The sequence below is a fragment of the Nyctereutes procyonoides genome, unplaced genomic scaffold (genome assembly GCF_905146905.1).
Source record: "Nyctereutes procyonoides isolate TBG_1078 unplaced genomic scaffold, NYPRO_anot_genome, whole genome shotgun sequence".
Classification (NCBI taxonomy): Eukaryota; Metazoa; Chordata; class Mammalia; order Carnivora; family Canidae; genus Nyctereutes; species Nyctereutes procyonoides.
This window is the reverse complement of record NW_026575046.1, coordinates 48,539,280-48,552,693: the sequence shown is the minus strand read 5'-3', so window position 1 is coordinate 48,552,693 and position 13,414 is coordinate 48,539,280. Positions and strand designations below refer to the sequence as shown.

At 49.2% G+C, this 13,414-nt stretch overlaps 1 long non-coding RNA gene across 1 annotated transcript; it reads right to left on the bottom strand.

The window, feature by feature from the left end:
* Positions 1–1,478: 1,478 nt before the first annotated feature.
* On the bottom strand, positions 1,479–13,414 carry LOC129509661 (uncharacterized). The gene is made up of 3 exons (XR_008664383.1): positions 13,162–13,414; positions 12,736–13,011; positions 1,479–2,329 (listed from the first exon to the last, which is right to left on the bottom strand). It is a non-coding gene; the product is annotated as an uncharacterized LOC129509661 (long non-coding RNA).

Below are 13,414 nucleotides of genomic sequence, written 5' to 3'. Positions count from 1 at the left end.
GCCTTCCCCAGGAGTAGGTGTGTTTCGCAGGCCCGAGGAGGGCTAGGTTGTGCTGTAGGATGGCCTGGAGGGCTGTAGACACGGATGGCTGGCGCGCCCTGAAGCTCTGATTTGGAAGTCTCCGGTGATGGTGATGCAGCAGCTACTTCAAGGCCACACCTTGACAACCACAGGTGCAGAGGATGTGAGATGCCCGGGAGGCCAGCCAGCAGGCAGGGGATGGGTGGGGTGGGCGGGGTGGGGGTGGGGATCACCATTTTCTACCACGTACAGCTGTGCTTCAGTTTCTTCGTCGACCCACATGGAAAACAAGAATACCTGTCTCAGAGTCGTGCTGAGGTTTGAACGGCACATGAGAGGAAGGGACTAGTATTCGCTTTTCTTCCCACTCAAAAGTCCTTTTCAGACTGGTTCCTTCCACAGTGTTTCTGAACAGAGGCATCTGTTTCTTTCCTGAGGCTCTTGGGCTCCAGTTCCCAGGGGCAGGGAGGATTTTTGCCATCTCTCTGATTTCTGTGGAACTTAAAGCACTAGTTCTGTGGGGCAGGTGCTGGTGGTTCAACATCACCCCATTTATTTGACAGATACTGGAGGTGGCTGAGCATCCTCTGGGCACACAGCTGGAAGATGGCAGGGGAGGGAATCAAACTGGGTCTCAGTCTCTAGCAAATCGCAGTGCTTCTCGGGGAGACCACCGCGCTCACCCCAAGGAGGAGACCCCAGGGTCGCGCCCCATCCCCTGCGCGGGTCTGCAGGGCGATTTTTCGGGTTACGGCGCCCTCTAGTGGTGAGTGAGGAACGCCTGGAGATGAGAGGCTGGAATAGGAGTTAACTGAGAGTGGGGGTGGAGGTGGGTGTCCCTCAGGGTTTTATTTATTTTTATTTATTTATTTTTATTTTTTGTATATTTTTTATTGGAGTTCGATTTGCCAACATATAGCATAACACCCAGTTCTCATCCCTCCACGAGCCCCCCTCAGTGCCCGTCACTCAGTCGCCCCCCTCCCCTCCCCCCCCCCCACCTCTCCTTCCACTATCCCTTGTTCGTTTCCCAGAGTCAGGAGTTTCTCAGGTTCTGTTATCCTCACTGATATTTCCCACTCATTTTCTCTCCTTTCCCCTATAATCTCTTTCGCTATTTCTTATATTCCCCGTATGAGTGAAACCATATAATGTTTGTTCTCCGGGCAGCCCCGGTGGCGCAGCGGTTTAGCGCCGCCTGCAGCCCGGGGTATGATCCTGGAGATCCAGGATCGAGTCCCGCATCGGGCTCCCTGCATGGAGCCTGCTTCTCCCTCTGCCTGTGTCTCTGCCTCTCTCTGAATGAATAAATAAATAAATCTTTTTTTAAAATTTTTGTAATTAATTAATTTATTTATGATAGTCACAGAGAGAGAAAGAGAGAGAAGCAGAGACACAGGCAGAGGGAGAAGCAGGCTCCATGCACCGGGAGCCCGACGTGGGATTCGATCCCAGGTCTCCAGGATCGCGCCCTGGGCCAAAGGCAGGCGCCAAACCGCTGCGCCACCCAGGGATCCCCTAAATAAATAAATCTTTAAAAAAACGTTTGTCCTCCGACGGACTTACTTCACTCAGCATCATACCCTCCAGTTCTATCCACGTTGAAGCAAATGGTGGGTATTTGTCGTTTCTAATGGCTGAGTAATATTCCATTGTATACATAAACCACATCTTCTTTATCCATTCGTCTTTCGATGGACACCGAGGCTCCTTCCACAGTTTGGCTTTTGTGGACATGGCTGCTAGAAACATCGGGGTGCAGGTGTCCCGGCATTTCACTGCATCTGTATCTTTGGGGTAAATCCCCAGCAGTGCAATTGCTGGGTCGTAGGGCAGGTCTAGTTTTAACTCTTTGAGGAACTTCCACACAGTTTTCCAGAGTGGCTGCACCAGTTCACATTCCCACCAACAGTGCAAAAGGGTTCCCCTTTCTCCACATCCTCTCCAACATTTGTTGTTTCCTGCCTCGTTAATTTTCCCCATTCTCACTGGTGAGAGGTGGTATCTCATTGTGGTTTGATTTGTATTTCCCTGATGGCAAGTGATGCGGAGCATTTTCTTTTTTTTTTTTTTTAAGATTTTTTTTTAATTCATAGAGATGCAGAGAGAGAGAGAGAGAGAGGCAGAGACACAGGCAGAGGGAGAAGCAGGCTCCATGCAGGGAGCTTGAAGTGGGACTCGATCCCGGGACTCCAGGATCACGTCCTGGGCTGCAGGTGGCGCAAAACCGCTACGCCACTGGGGCTGCCCTGCGGAAGATTTTCTCTTGTGCTTGTTGGCCATGTGTATGTCTTCTTGCAAGATACATCTATGAAGGCAAGGGAAACAAAAGCAAAAATGAACTATTGGGACTTAATCAGGATAAAAAGCTTCTGCACAGCAAAGGATACAGTCAACAAAACTAAAAGACAACCTACAGAATGGGAGAAGATATTTGCAAATGACCTATCAGATAAAGGGCTAGTTTCCAAGATCTATAAAGAACTTATTAAACTCAACAGCAAAGAAACAAATAATCCAATTATGAAATGGGCAAAGAACAGGAACAGAAATTTCACCATCAGGGTTTTAGGCAGGGAGCTCAGCAGGTGTAAAGGCCCAGAGTGGGGAGGAAACCCGGTGAGTGAGCTGGTGGGGTCTGGGCCTGGTGGGGCAGATGGGAGGGGGACGCTGATGGAAGAAAGCCTCTGGAGGGGGGTCACGCCCAACCTCACTGTGCCTTCTGAGCCTCACTGGGAAGTTTGCTTGTCTCCTTGGTGCCCCAGGCCATGTGAGTTTGAATTCTGTCCCTGTCTTATGCCAGCTGGGTGACCTCTGAGTTGCTAAAGCTCTTTGTGTCTCTGTTTCTTCACTAGGGCAATTGGGATGTTAAGCCAACTAGAGTTCCCCTCATGGGGTTCCTGTGAGCAATGAGTGTGCACAAGGAACACTCCAGCAACAGTGGGGGCCTTTGGAAGTGCCCCGTGAGTGCTGGTGGATGTTACTGCTGTTGTTCTGGTTGTTGGAGGGTTCTGGGGCCAGGTGACCGGGTCAGAATCCCAGGGATAGGAGTTTGGCCTCTGAGGAGGGTGACTTGAAGAGACATGGAATCAGGGAGGGCAAGGAGGGGCTGCTGCAGCCCCCCCTGAGGGGGAGTGATGATCCTGTGGACTGAGGGGCTGATGGGGAGGAGAGGACACATCCCACATGCAATGAGGAGGTAAGATCAATGGGGCTTGGTTGATGGATTGCATATGGTGGGGTCATGGGCGTGAGGGAGAGCATGAGTCCAACATGACTCCCAAGACCCAGAACTGCACAACTGGACAGAACACGAGATGAGGACCAGGGGATTGTTATTCAATTGACTGGCATTAAGTAACTGCTTGATGGGGGATGTGCTGGGGTATGCAGGGAGTCCAGGGCTAGTGTGTAGCTGTGGGGTGGTGGCCTGGAAGAGGTGTCTGGGAGAGAATGGCTGCGAGGCACAGTGCTCCAGATGAGAGGATTCTGGATCACCTTCACTGAGCCCGTTACTAAAGCCAGGGTCAAGGGCGGCCACCTTGAGGGAGAGGATGCAGATGGGAAGGAAGCAAGGCCTAGTTCTGAGCACCAAGGAGAACCTACCAGCAACAGCTGTTTAGGGAAGGGTGAGCTGGAAAAGACCCCTGGGGCTAGGGTTTCTGTACCTAACAGTACCTAGCCTAGGAAATGGCATCTCTCTCTGCCAGGCCCGAACCTTCTTCCTCAAAGGGCCTGCTCAGCTCAATTCACCGCTTGCTTGCTTGCTTTTTCTTTTTTAAGGTTTTATTTACTTATTTGAGAAAGGGAGAGGGAGCACGAGCAGGGGTAGGGCAGCAGAGGCAGAAGGAGAAGCAGACTCCCTGCTGAGCAGGGAACCCAACACAGCCTCCATCCCAGGACCCTAGGATCCTGACCTGAGCCAAAATCAAGAATCAGACACTTAACTGACTGAGCTGCCCAGGCGCCCCTTCCCTGATTTATTTATTTATTTATTTATTTATTTATTTATTTATTTATTTATTTATTTATTTATTTATTTATTTCCTATTTCTTTTATTTTTTCTTTTATTTTTTAAATTTTTTATAATAAATTTATTTTTTATTGGTGTTCAATTTGCCAACATACAGAATAACACCCAGTGCTCATCCCATCAAGTGCCCCCCTCAGTGCCCATCACCCATTCACCTCCACCCCCCGCCCTCCTCCCCTTCCACCACCCCTAGTTCGTTTCCCAGAGTTAGGAGTCTTCATGTTCTGTCTCCCTTTCTGATATTTCCCACACATTTCTTCTCCCTTCCCTTATATTCCCTTTCACTATTATTCATATTCCCCAAATGAATGAGAACATACACTGTTTGTCCTTCTCCGATTGACTTACTTCACTCAGCATAATACCCTCCAGGTCCATCCACGTTGAAGCAAATGGTGGGTATTTGTCGTTTCTAATGGCTGAGGAATATTCCATTGTATACATAGACCACATCTTCTTTATCCATTCATCTTTTGATGGACACCGAGGCTGACTGACTGAGCCGCCCAGGCGCCCCTTCTCTGTTTCTTTCATTCATTCATTCATTCATTTCCCTATTTCTTTTAAACACCCCTCCCTTCCTGCCTCTCCTCCACCAGGAGGTCATTTCAGTAATACTTTCTACTCCTTTGCCTCCCTCTTCTTTCCATACCCCTCCTCTGTGTGGCCCAAACAGCCCACATAGTAAAGATCTCACCAAATGCCCCACACCCTCAGCTCCTCTCTATGCATCCTATTATCTGCTTATAAGAGTTCCTCTTCGTCTTTAGTTTTCTATGATGTTCCCCGGGTGAGTTTTTATTTGGATTTGTTTTGCTGGGAGGATGTTAGCATTCCTTATAACGGCAGCTTGAGGTCTTCCATAACATTCGTAAAATTTTAGCCACTATCTCTTTGAATGTTGCTTCCACTTTTCTCATTATTCTCTCCTTTGAGAATAGATTTCATGTATGTGCTGTGGGCTGAATTGTGTTCCTCCCTCACAAATTCATATGTTGAAGTCCTAACTCCAAGTACCTTGGCATGGGACTGTATTTGAAGAGAAAGCCTTTAGAGAAGAAACTAAGATAGAATGAGGTCCAGAAATGGAGATTCTGTCCTCCTGGAGCCCCCAGACAGGTTCCCAGGTAACTCTGGTGCAGAGGCAAGAATGAGGATGGCACACAGTAGGTGCTCAGGAAATGGATACTGGGCAAGTGGGAGGTGGCAGAGGGAGCATGCAGGGGGGAGTGCCAATAATCACCTTGAAAGGTCAAGTTAGAGCTGCACTTTAAGAGTTTAAGCAAAATAAATTCTAGAGGACTCTATTACCTAAATGTTTATTAAAACCATATAAATGTCCTAGAAGATAATGCAGGTCAATATTTACATCATGTTTGGGTTGAAAAGTTATTTTATTTTATTTTTTTATTTTTTAAAGATTTTATTTATTTATTCATGAGAGACATGGAGAGAGAGGCAGAGACACAGGCAGAGGGAGAAGCAGGCTCCATGCAGGGAGCCCAACACGGGACTCGATCCTGGGTCTCCAGGATCAGGCCCTGGGCTGAAGGCAGCGCTAAACTGCCGAGCCACCCCGGCTGCCCGAAAAGTTATTTTAAAGATTCACTCCCAGGCAGCCCGGGTGGCTCAGTGGTTTAGCGGTTAGCGCTGCCTTCGGCCCCGGGGCATGATCCTGGGGACCCGGGATTGAGTCTCACGTAGGGCTCCTTGTATGGAGCCTGCTTCTCCCTCTGCCTGTGTCTCTGCCTCTCTCTCTCTCTCTGTGTCTCTCATGAATGAATAGATACAATCTTAATAAATAAATAAATAAATAAATATTCACCCCCAAGGCAAAAAAACAAAAGAAAAGATTAATAGTTTTGGCTACATGAATTATAATTTTTTCTCTTTACAAATAAAACCCCTAAGCAAAATTGAAAGTCAAATAAGAGACTAGGAGGAAATATTTCCAATATATCTGGCCAACAAAGGATTATTGTTTTTACTAGCATTCTTAACGATTTGGCAATAACACTTTGCCAAAAAATCAGCCAAGAACAAGGAAAGGCAATTCACAATAAGATAGGCAATACTCAAACAATAAAACGTAGCAATTGCCAATAATAATAAACGGTGATTACAACATCAAGGAGAGGCCATATATTTAAAGTATCCAATTAGTTGAGGATGAAAAATAAATGATACCCAGAGTTAGTGAGGTTATAGGAAAGTAGATAGCCACATGTTGCTGGGGAAGCTGTATATTGTTTCAGTGTTTTTGGAGAGCCATTTGGCAGCAGAGGTCTAATGTCGCAGGTCTTTGCATGTTTTTTGACCTAACACTTCCTCTTCAAGGAATTTCTCCTATGGCAATTCTGTAGAAATTGTGAGATGAGTAAAAAAGAACTTCAAGGACCTGAATAGGGCTGTTAATAACTGGAAAATTTTGCATACCAATAAGATGTTTATTAATAAGGGAATGATGAATACATTATGGACCATCCAATCAATGGAATACTGTGCAATTCTTAGAATTATTATTTTAAGATTTTATTTATTCATGAGAGACAGAGACAGAGAGAGAGAGAGAGGCAGAGACACAGGCAGAGGGAGAAGCAGGCTCCATGCAGGGAGCCTGATGTGGGACTCAATCCTGGGACCCGGGATCATGCCCTGGGCCGAAGGCAGGTGCTAAACCTCTGAGTCACCCAGGTGTCCCCAATTCTTAGAATTAATGATAAAAATATACGGTAGCAATTCAGAAACTACTAATACATGGTAGGAGCCCTGGGGGGGCAGTTGCCCTAGAAGCCACTGCTCAGCTGAAGAAGCCTCAGGGCCAGAGGAGTAGAGCAGGGTGAGAGGCCACCTCCCTGGGAGACCCTCAGGGTGATCCCGCCACACTTCTCAGCCCTCTGGGCCTTCTGTCTTTTTCCAGACTTTCACTCAGGCTTGTAACACCTGTACAACCCCTCAGCTGGCCCAATCCTGTCCATCCCCCTTCTCTTTCCTTCCCTTCCTGCCCTCTTTCTTACACAACATGCACTGCTGCATCCACTAACACACTCAGATACCACACTCACACCCTCTCTCATACACATCCCCACTGACTGTACCCACAGACACATTCACACACTTATCACTCCCAGAAACTCATACCCATGCACCCACAAACACACTCACACATATACATAGATATACTCAGCCACCATATATTCATATGCACACACACTTTCACACCCACACTCAACACATCCTTACACCACCTATACACACATACACACACATCACTCCCACCCATACATTCGCACAATTGCCCACATATTTGTGCATGCTAACACTAACACATTGTCACACATGTTCCTGCACTCACACTTGACACAGTCACTCACACTCATGCACCTCCATACCCTTCTCTCCAAGATTAGATACTGCTGTTCTGAGCAGTCCCCTCCTCTCCTACCTGGACTGGAGCTGGGCTGCCCCTGAGGACAGGCTCCCTTTAGGTATTTGAGGTGGAGGATGTTTCCACACTCACGCTGGGGGGCTGGGGGCTGAGGATGGATCTGCAGACCCCCAGCTCCCTCTCCTTGAGATTCTGTCTTCTGGCTACACCGCCCTCTCTTCCACCTCGTGGCTGCCATCCACCACCCCACCGGACACCCCCTAAATCACAGAAGACTGGAGCTCATGTGGGTGGACTTGGATGCTCACGGGAGTGGTCCACCCAGGTCCTGAGCTTCATCCCCTTCCACCTCCAGTGACCTTCTCTCCCACTGCCCTCCAGGGACCCTGTCATCATTAGAAACTGCTGCCCTGCAATCCTCCGTGGTTCTCTAGGTTTCCTGTCCCATTCTGAGAACACAGCTTCCCCCCCGCTGTCTTTTCTCAAGCCCCCTACTTCTCCCTTACTCGCAGCTGATGAAATCGGCTCATTCTTCATGGAATAATAGAGGTTCTCCAGGGGCAAAGCTCACATTCCCACCACCAAACCTACCACGTGGTAGACCCCTCTTCCCTCCTGCCACACAGCAGATGTTGTCCTCTCACCACAGCCACCCAGCCTTTTGGGCTCTGGATCCCCTCTGGCTTTCTCAAGAAGCCTTGCTCACTTGATTATCCCTTTCTTCAAAATCACTGATACCTTCCTTTTTAGCTGATCTCCCTACAGCACAGTCCACAAACTATGACCCATGGGCCAAATCGGGCCTGCCAGCCCCCTGAGTGCCGACCACCTCCATCTGTGGCCTGGACCACTGTGATGGCCCAGCACGTCTGTGTGCTTGGCCTCTCCCCAGCCCCAGGTCACTGTCCACAGCTTCCCCAGAGCTGGATTGAGCACCTACTGTGTGCCAGGTGCCGGGGGTAAAATGAGTAAGATAGACTTGTTTCTGCTTCCACCCAGCTTCTGATAGGGTGAGAGAGAAAGTAAGCCGACAAAATGTGATGATGCTACAAAGAAAACGGGGTGCTGGGACAGATATCTGCATGGTGTGGTCAGGAAGGGTATTTCTGAGTACGTGACATTTAAGCTGAGGCTTTGATGTGGCGAGGCCTTGGCGGGCCCTGGTGAGGAGCTCTGGGCCTGATGGCAGAATCTTTGAAGGATTTTAAGCAGAGGAATTACGTAATTGGGTTTACGTTTTGAGAAACTCCCTGCAGCCTCTATGTGGATAATGGACAAGGTGGGGTGAGGTCAGGAGGAGGTGGGAAACCCTGACCGGCCAGGCTGTGTGCACAGCTCTCAGCCAGGGCAGTGACGCCAGCTGGCAGGATCCACAGGGACGGGGGTGGGGTGGGATGTGTCCCCTGAGGAACACTGAGGTGCTGTTTCCAAAAGGAGGGGAATGAAGCCTGGGCAGGAAAAAAATGGGTGTCCACGTCAGGGACCAGAGTGGAAGGTATCAAAGGGAATATCATGGAGGTGAAGAGTACAAGGAAGGAAAGGGCCATCTATACCTGGGACATGTGGAGGCTCAATGAAAGTTATTGAATGAAGAGCTAACAGGTATAAAATATGGAGGGCCGTGCACTCCAGAAGGGGAGATCTCTCTTCTCTGCTGCTGATTCAGAAGATGGAAGAAGAATTAGCGATGTTCTAGGGTGGTTTCTCGAAAGTGTTCAAGCTTAGGAGGCTGTGGTCCACACGGTCCAGGCTAAGAGAAGCCAAGTTCAGCAGCTATCAGAAAGAACTCCCTCTTGGACACCTTCCCACGGTCTGTCTTCTTTACCTACCTCCATTTGTTCAAGTGGAGAGACATCTGGGGGTGCCTGCTAAGAGCTGGGCACTGCTCTGAGCACCAGAGATACAAGAGTAAACTAGATTTCCTCCCTGCCCCCAAGAGCTAATGGTTTACCTACCGAAGGAGACAGAGAAGTAAGCAAGTTAGTTCAGATTAACCCAGCCAGGTGGTGTGGACGTGAAGGGTGGGGTCTTCCAGGGAAGGCTTTCTGGAGGAGGTCATGTGGAAACTATGAGGTCTGAATGGAAAGCAAGTGAGTAGGTGTGACCCAGGCAAAATGTGTGAGTGCATGCACTTGGAGTGGGGGCAGAGAGGGAAGCACGTGCACAAGGGGTATGAATCTCAATCCATAAACCCAGGCATGCATGCAGTGGGCTTATTTTCCTCACAACTTCATTTCTACCTTGAGACCCCATTCCACTGGGGTTCCCTCCCTTTTCCCCAAGGCCATGGCCAAGTTCCAGGGGCTGTATCATGCCAGGATATTGATGGGAAGTGGGGATAAAACTCAAGAGCCAATCGTCCGTTCCATCCGTATGGTGATCCAGATGGATCCTAGAGCGTCACTTACGTGCTGAGCTCTTGCACACGATTGATTTGCTTTCTGTCCTGTGGCATCTTTCCTGTGATTGTAGAGGGGAGGGGAGATCCCAGGTATGAGAGGGAAGTGCCAGGGGTCAAGGAGACTCAGTTAATATTTAAAAAGTAAGAGCCTTTCACTTTCATAAAGTTGGCTTACTCTGGCTAGGGCATGGCAAAGTGCAGGGTCAGGGTGAGAGGGGTAGGAACTGTAGGGGAGCAAGAGACGGGCAGAGTTGGGGTGGGCCACACATCTTCTCTTTCATCCATGAAGGAGGGGGTAGCCTGAGCCTGACAGGGTCACTGTTCTTTCCAGCAGCAGTTGGATGGGCTCTTGAAGGCCATCTGGGGGTCTCACAATTTCACTCTTCCCGGGTCCTGCAGTGAGAGGTCTTCTAGGGAGTTGGGGGCTATGGCATACCTGTTGTGTTACCATAGAAACCAAGGGTAACAGCTAAGTGCCAATCACTTTACTGGGGTCACAGAGATACCAGAGCCCACTTCTCAGCCCCCAGCCAGGACACAACTCCTTTTTCCCTTGCAAATAAATGGGGAATGATAAACAGCCCTTAGAGACTCATTGTCCTGATTTAATCTGATTTAACTGCTTAGCATTAGCTGGGCAATTTTGCAATTTATTAGGAAAACCACAGCTCTGGGGAGAGGCTTAACAGGTGAATCAGGGCTTAAGTGTTTTCTATTTTATGCAAAGGAAGAAGGGGAAAAAACAAGGACTATTTAAAAAATAAATATTGAGGGCAGCCCCAGTGGCTCAGTGGTTTAGCGCCACCTGCAGCCCAGGGCGTGATCCTGGAGACCCAGGATCGAGTCCCAGCCGGGCTCCCTGCATGGAGCCTGCTTCTCCCTTTGCCTGTGTCTCTGCCTCTCTCTCTCTCTGTGTGTCTCTCATGAATAAATAAATAAAATCTTTTTAAAAATAAAATAAATATTGAAAGGCTATCCTCAAGGTGCAGTATACGTCTTCTCCAAACCAGCTCCTTCTTAGACTTTTTTGGTTGCTGTTATTGGCCTGATGAGTCACCCACACTGGTACGAAGCTGTTCCATCTACTAGAAAACCCTTCTTCCTCTTCTCCACCTGGAGACCATCTGTGCCCCCTTCAAGATGCTCCTCAGGACTTGCCTCCTCCCAGAAGCCTCCCTTGACCCTCTCAGGGTAGAGCAGGGCTCCCACATCCTCCTGGACTTTTCCTGACCACTCTGCTCTAACATCTGCATCCGGTTCTGTTCCACCCCCTAGTGGCGAGTTTGGTGAGGCCGAATGTGTGCTGTTAGATTCACTTGCTCCCAGGCTGGGCTCCCCTCGGCCAACTCTCTCTCTAGAAGGCCACTTCGCCTTGCCAGATCTCTTTTCCCACTGTCCAGACCCTTCTTGCATTAAACCATGATAATGACATTTCTAGGACTCATATGTTGAAACCCTGATCGCTCAGTGTGACTGCTTTTGGAGATGGAGCTTTTGGGGAAATAAGAAGGGTTAAGTGAGGTGGTAAGGCTGGGCTTGTCCAGTAGCACTGGTGTACTCATAGGGAGAGGAAGAGACACCAGAGATCTCTTGCTCTACATGTGCACAGAGGAAAAGCATGCCAGGACGTGATGACAAGGCAGGAGGAAAGTCACCCACACACCAACCACCCTGCCAGCACCCTAACCTTGGATTTCCAGCCTCTGGAACTGTGAGAAAAATACATTTATGTTGTTTAAACCGCCCAGTCTGTGGTATTCTGTTATGGCAACCCCAGAAAACTGGGACACAAGTTTAGGGGAGGCACCCCCTCCCAATGGCCAAAGAGGCAGTTTTAGCAGCACTACCCTCATCTATAATTGAGGATTTTTTTTCTTTCCAATTTAAAGAGCTGTGGTAGGGCAGCCCGGGTGGCTCAGCAGTTTAGCGCCTGCCTTCGGCCCAGGTTGTGATCCTGGGGACCCGGGATCAAGTCCTGCATCGGGCTCACTGCATGGAGCTTGCTTCTCCCTCTGCCTGTGTCCCTGCCTCTCTCTCTCTCTCTGTGTCTCTCATGAATAAATAAAATGTTGTGTTTTTTTGAAAATGAAAAGCTGTGGTAAAATACATATAACATAAAATTTACCATCTGAACCATTTACAAAATATTTTATTTGTTTATTGGAGAGAGGGAGCAAGAGTGAGCAGAGGGAAGGGGAGAAGGAGAGAGAGAATCTCAAGCCGATTCCACACTGAACACAGAGCCTGATGCAGGGCTCGATCCCATGATTTCAAAATTATGACCTGAGCTGAAAGCAAAGAGTCAGCTGCTTAACTGACTGAGCTACCTGGTGCCCCCCACATCTTAACCATTTATAAGCATACATTTCAGTGGCATTAAGTGCATCTTCATTGTGTAGCCATCACTATCATCTATCTCCAGAACATCTTCCCAGACAGAAACTGTGCCCATCAACCATTAACTTTCCACCACCCTCCCTCAGTCCCTGGTCGCCTCTCTTCTGCTATCTCTATGAACTTGACTACTCTAGAGACCGCATGTAAGTAAAATCATGCTGTGTTTGACTTTTTGTGACTGGCTCATCTCACTCAGCGTTATGTCTTCATTTTCTTTTTATTGTATTTTTCCCTACTTGTTTAATTTTAATATGCCTGACACAGGGTTGTGTGGGGGTGGGGGGGGTGTTAGACCGAGCCAGTCAGATCAGTGGCCTGAGTGGGGCCCAGAGTTAGGGGCCAGGTAGCAACCTCCTGGTATTGCAGGGTCTAGGGGAAGGAAGCCGTCCTGGTTCCAGCCCCAGTCCTTCCCCACCACAGCTTCAGCCTGACCCCAGACTCTGAGGTAACCTCGGCCCCATAGTGTCACCCTAACTTGTCGTCCTCAAGCTTACCTGGATCTCCAAGGCCATTCGCAGGAGCTGGGGTTCCCAGGTCATCTGGTGACATCTCGAGGATTTGCTAAGGGTCGGGTGGGGGCAGTGGATTCATCCAGCACACAGACCTTGACTGCCTGTCCAGCAGTTTCTTTCTGCTCACGTCTTTGTGCACTCTCCTAGGACCACAAGAGGGCGACAGTGCTCCATCTTCTGTGAAGAAACTGCCAGACCCTCCAGAGAAGGAGCCCAGAAAGCCCTCTTCTCTTGACCTCTGGATTGTAGGTTCATTGCCTGGAAGGTGAGAATAGGGGAAAGCTCGTTGTTCCAAGGGGATGGGACCCTGCCAGGGCCAACCTGCTTCCTGACCCCCTGCCCAAGCTACTCCATTGCTCTGTGCCCTATCTGGAGCTTGGGAAGCCTGGCCTGTGGGAGGAAACCCACCTAGGAGCCAACTAGCCAGCAGTCCCAGGATCCTCTTGGAGGAAGAGAGGCTGGTTGTAGCAGAAGGAAAGTGTCTCCTGGGGACCTCTTTCCGGGCCCTGGTCTGCTCTTCCAGCATGCTGCCTGGAATCCTCTGCACTGGAGCAGCTCCCTTCTGCAGAGCGTGCTTGGGCCGGTCTCTGCTCACTGTCTGCTATCCACCAAGGCCCAGCTCTTGTGTGACTTGCTCAGGGAAACTTCACCCAGCACTCTG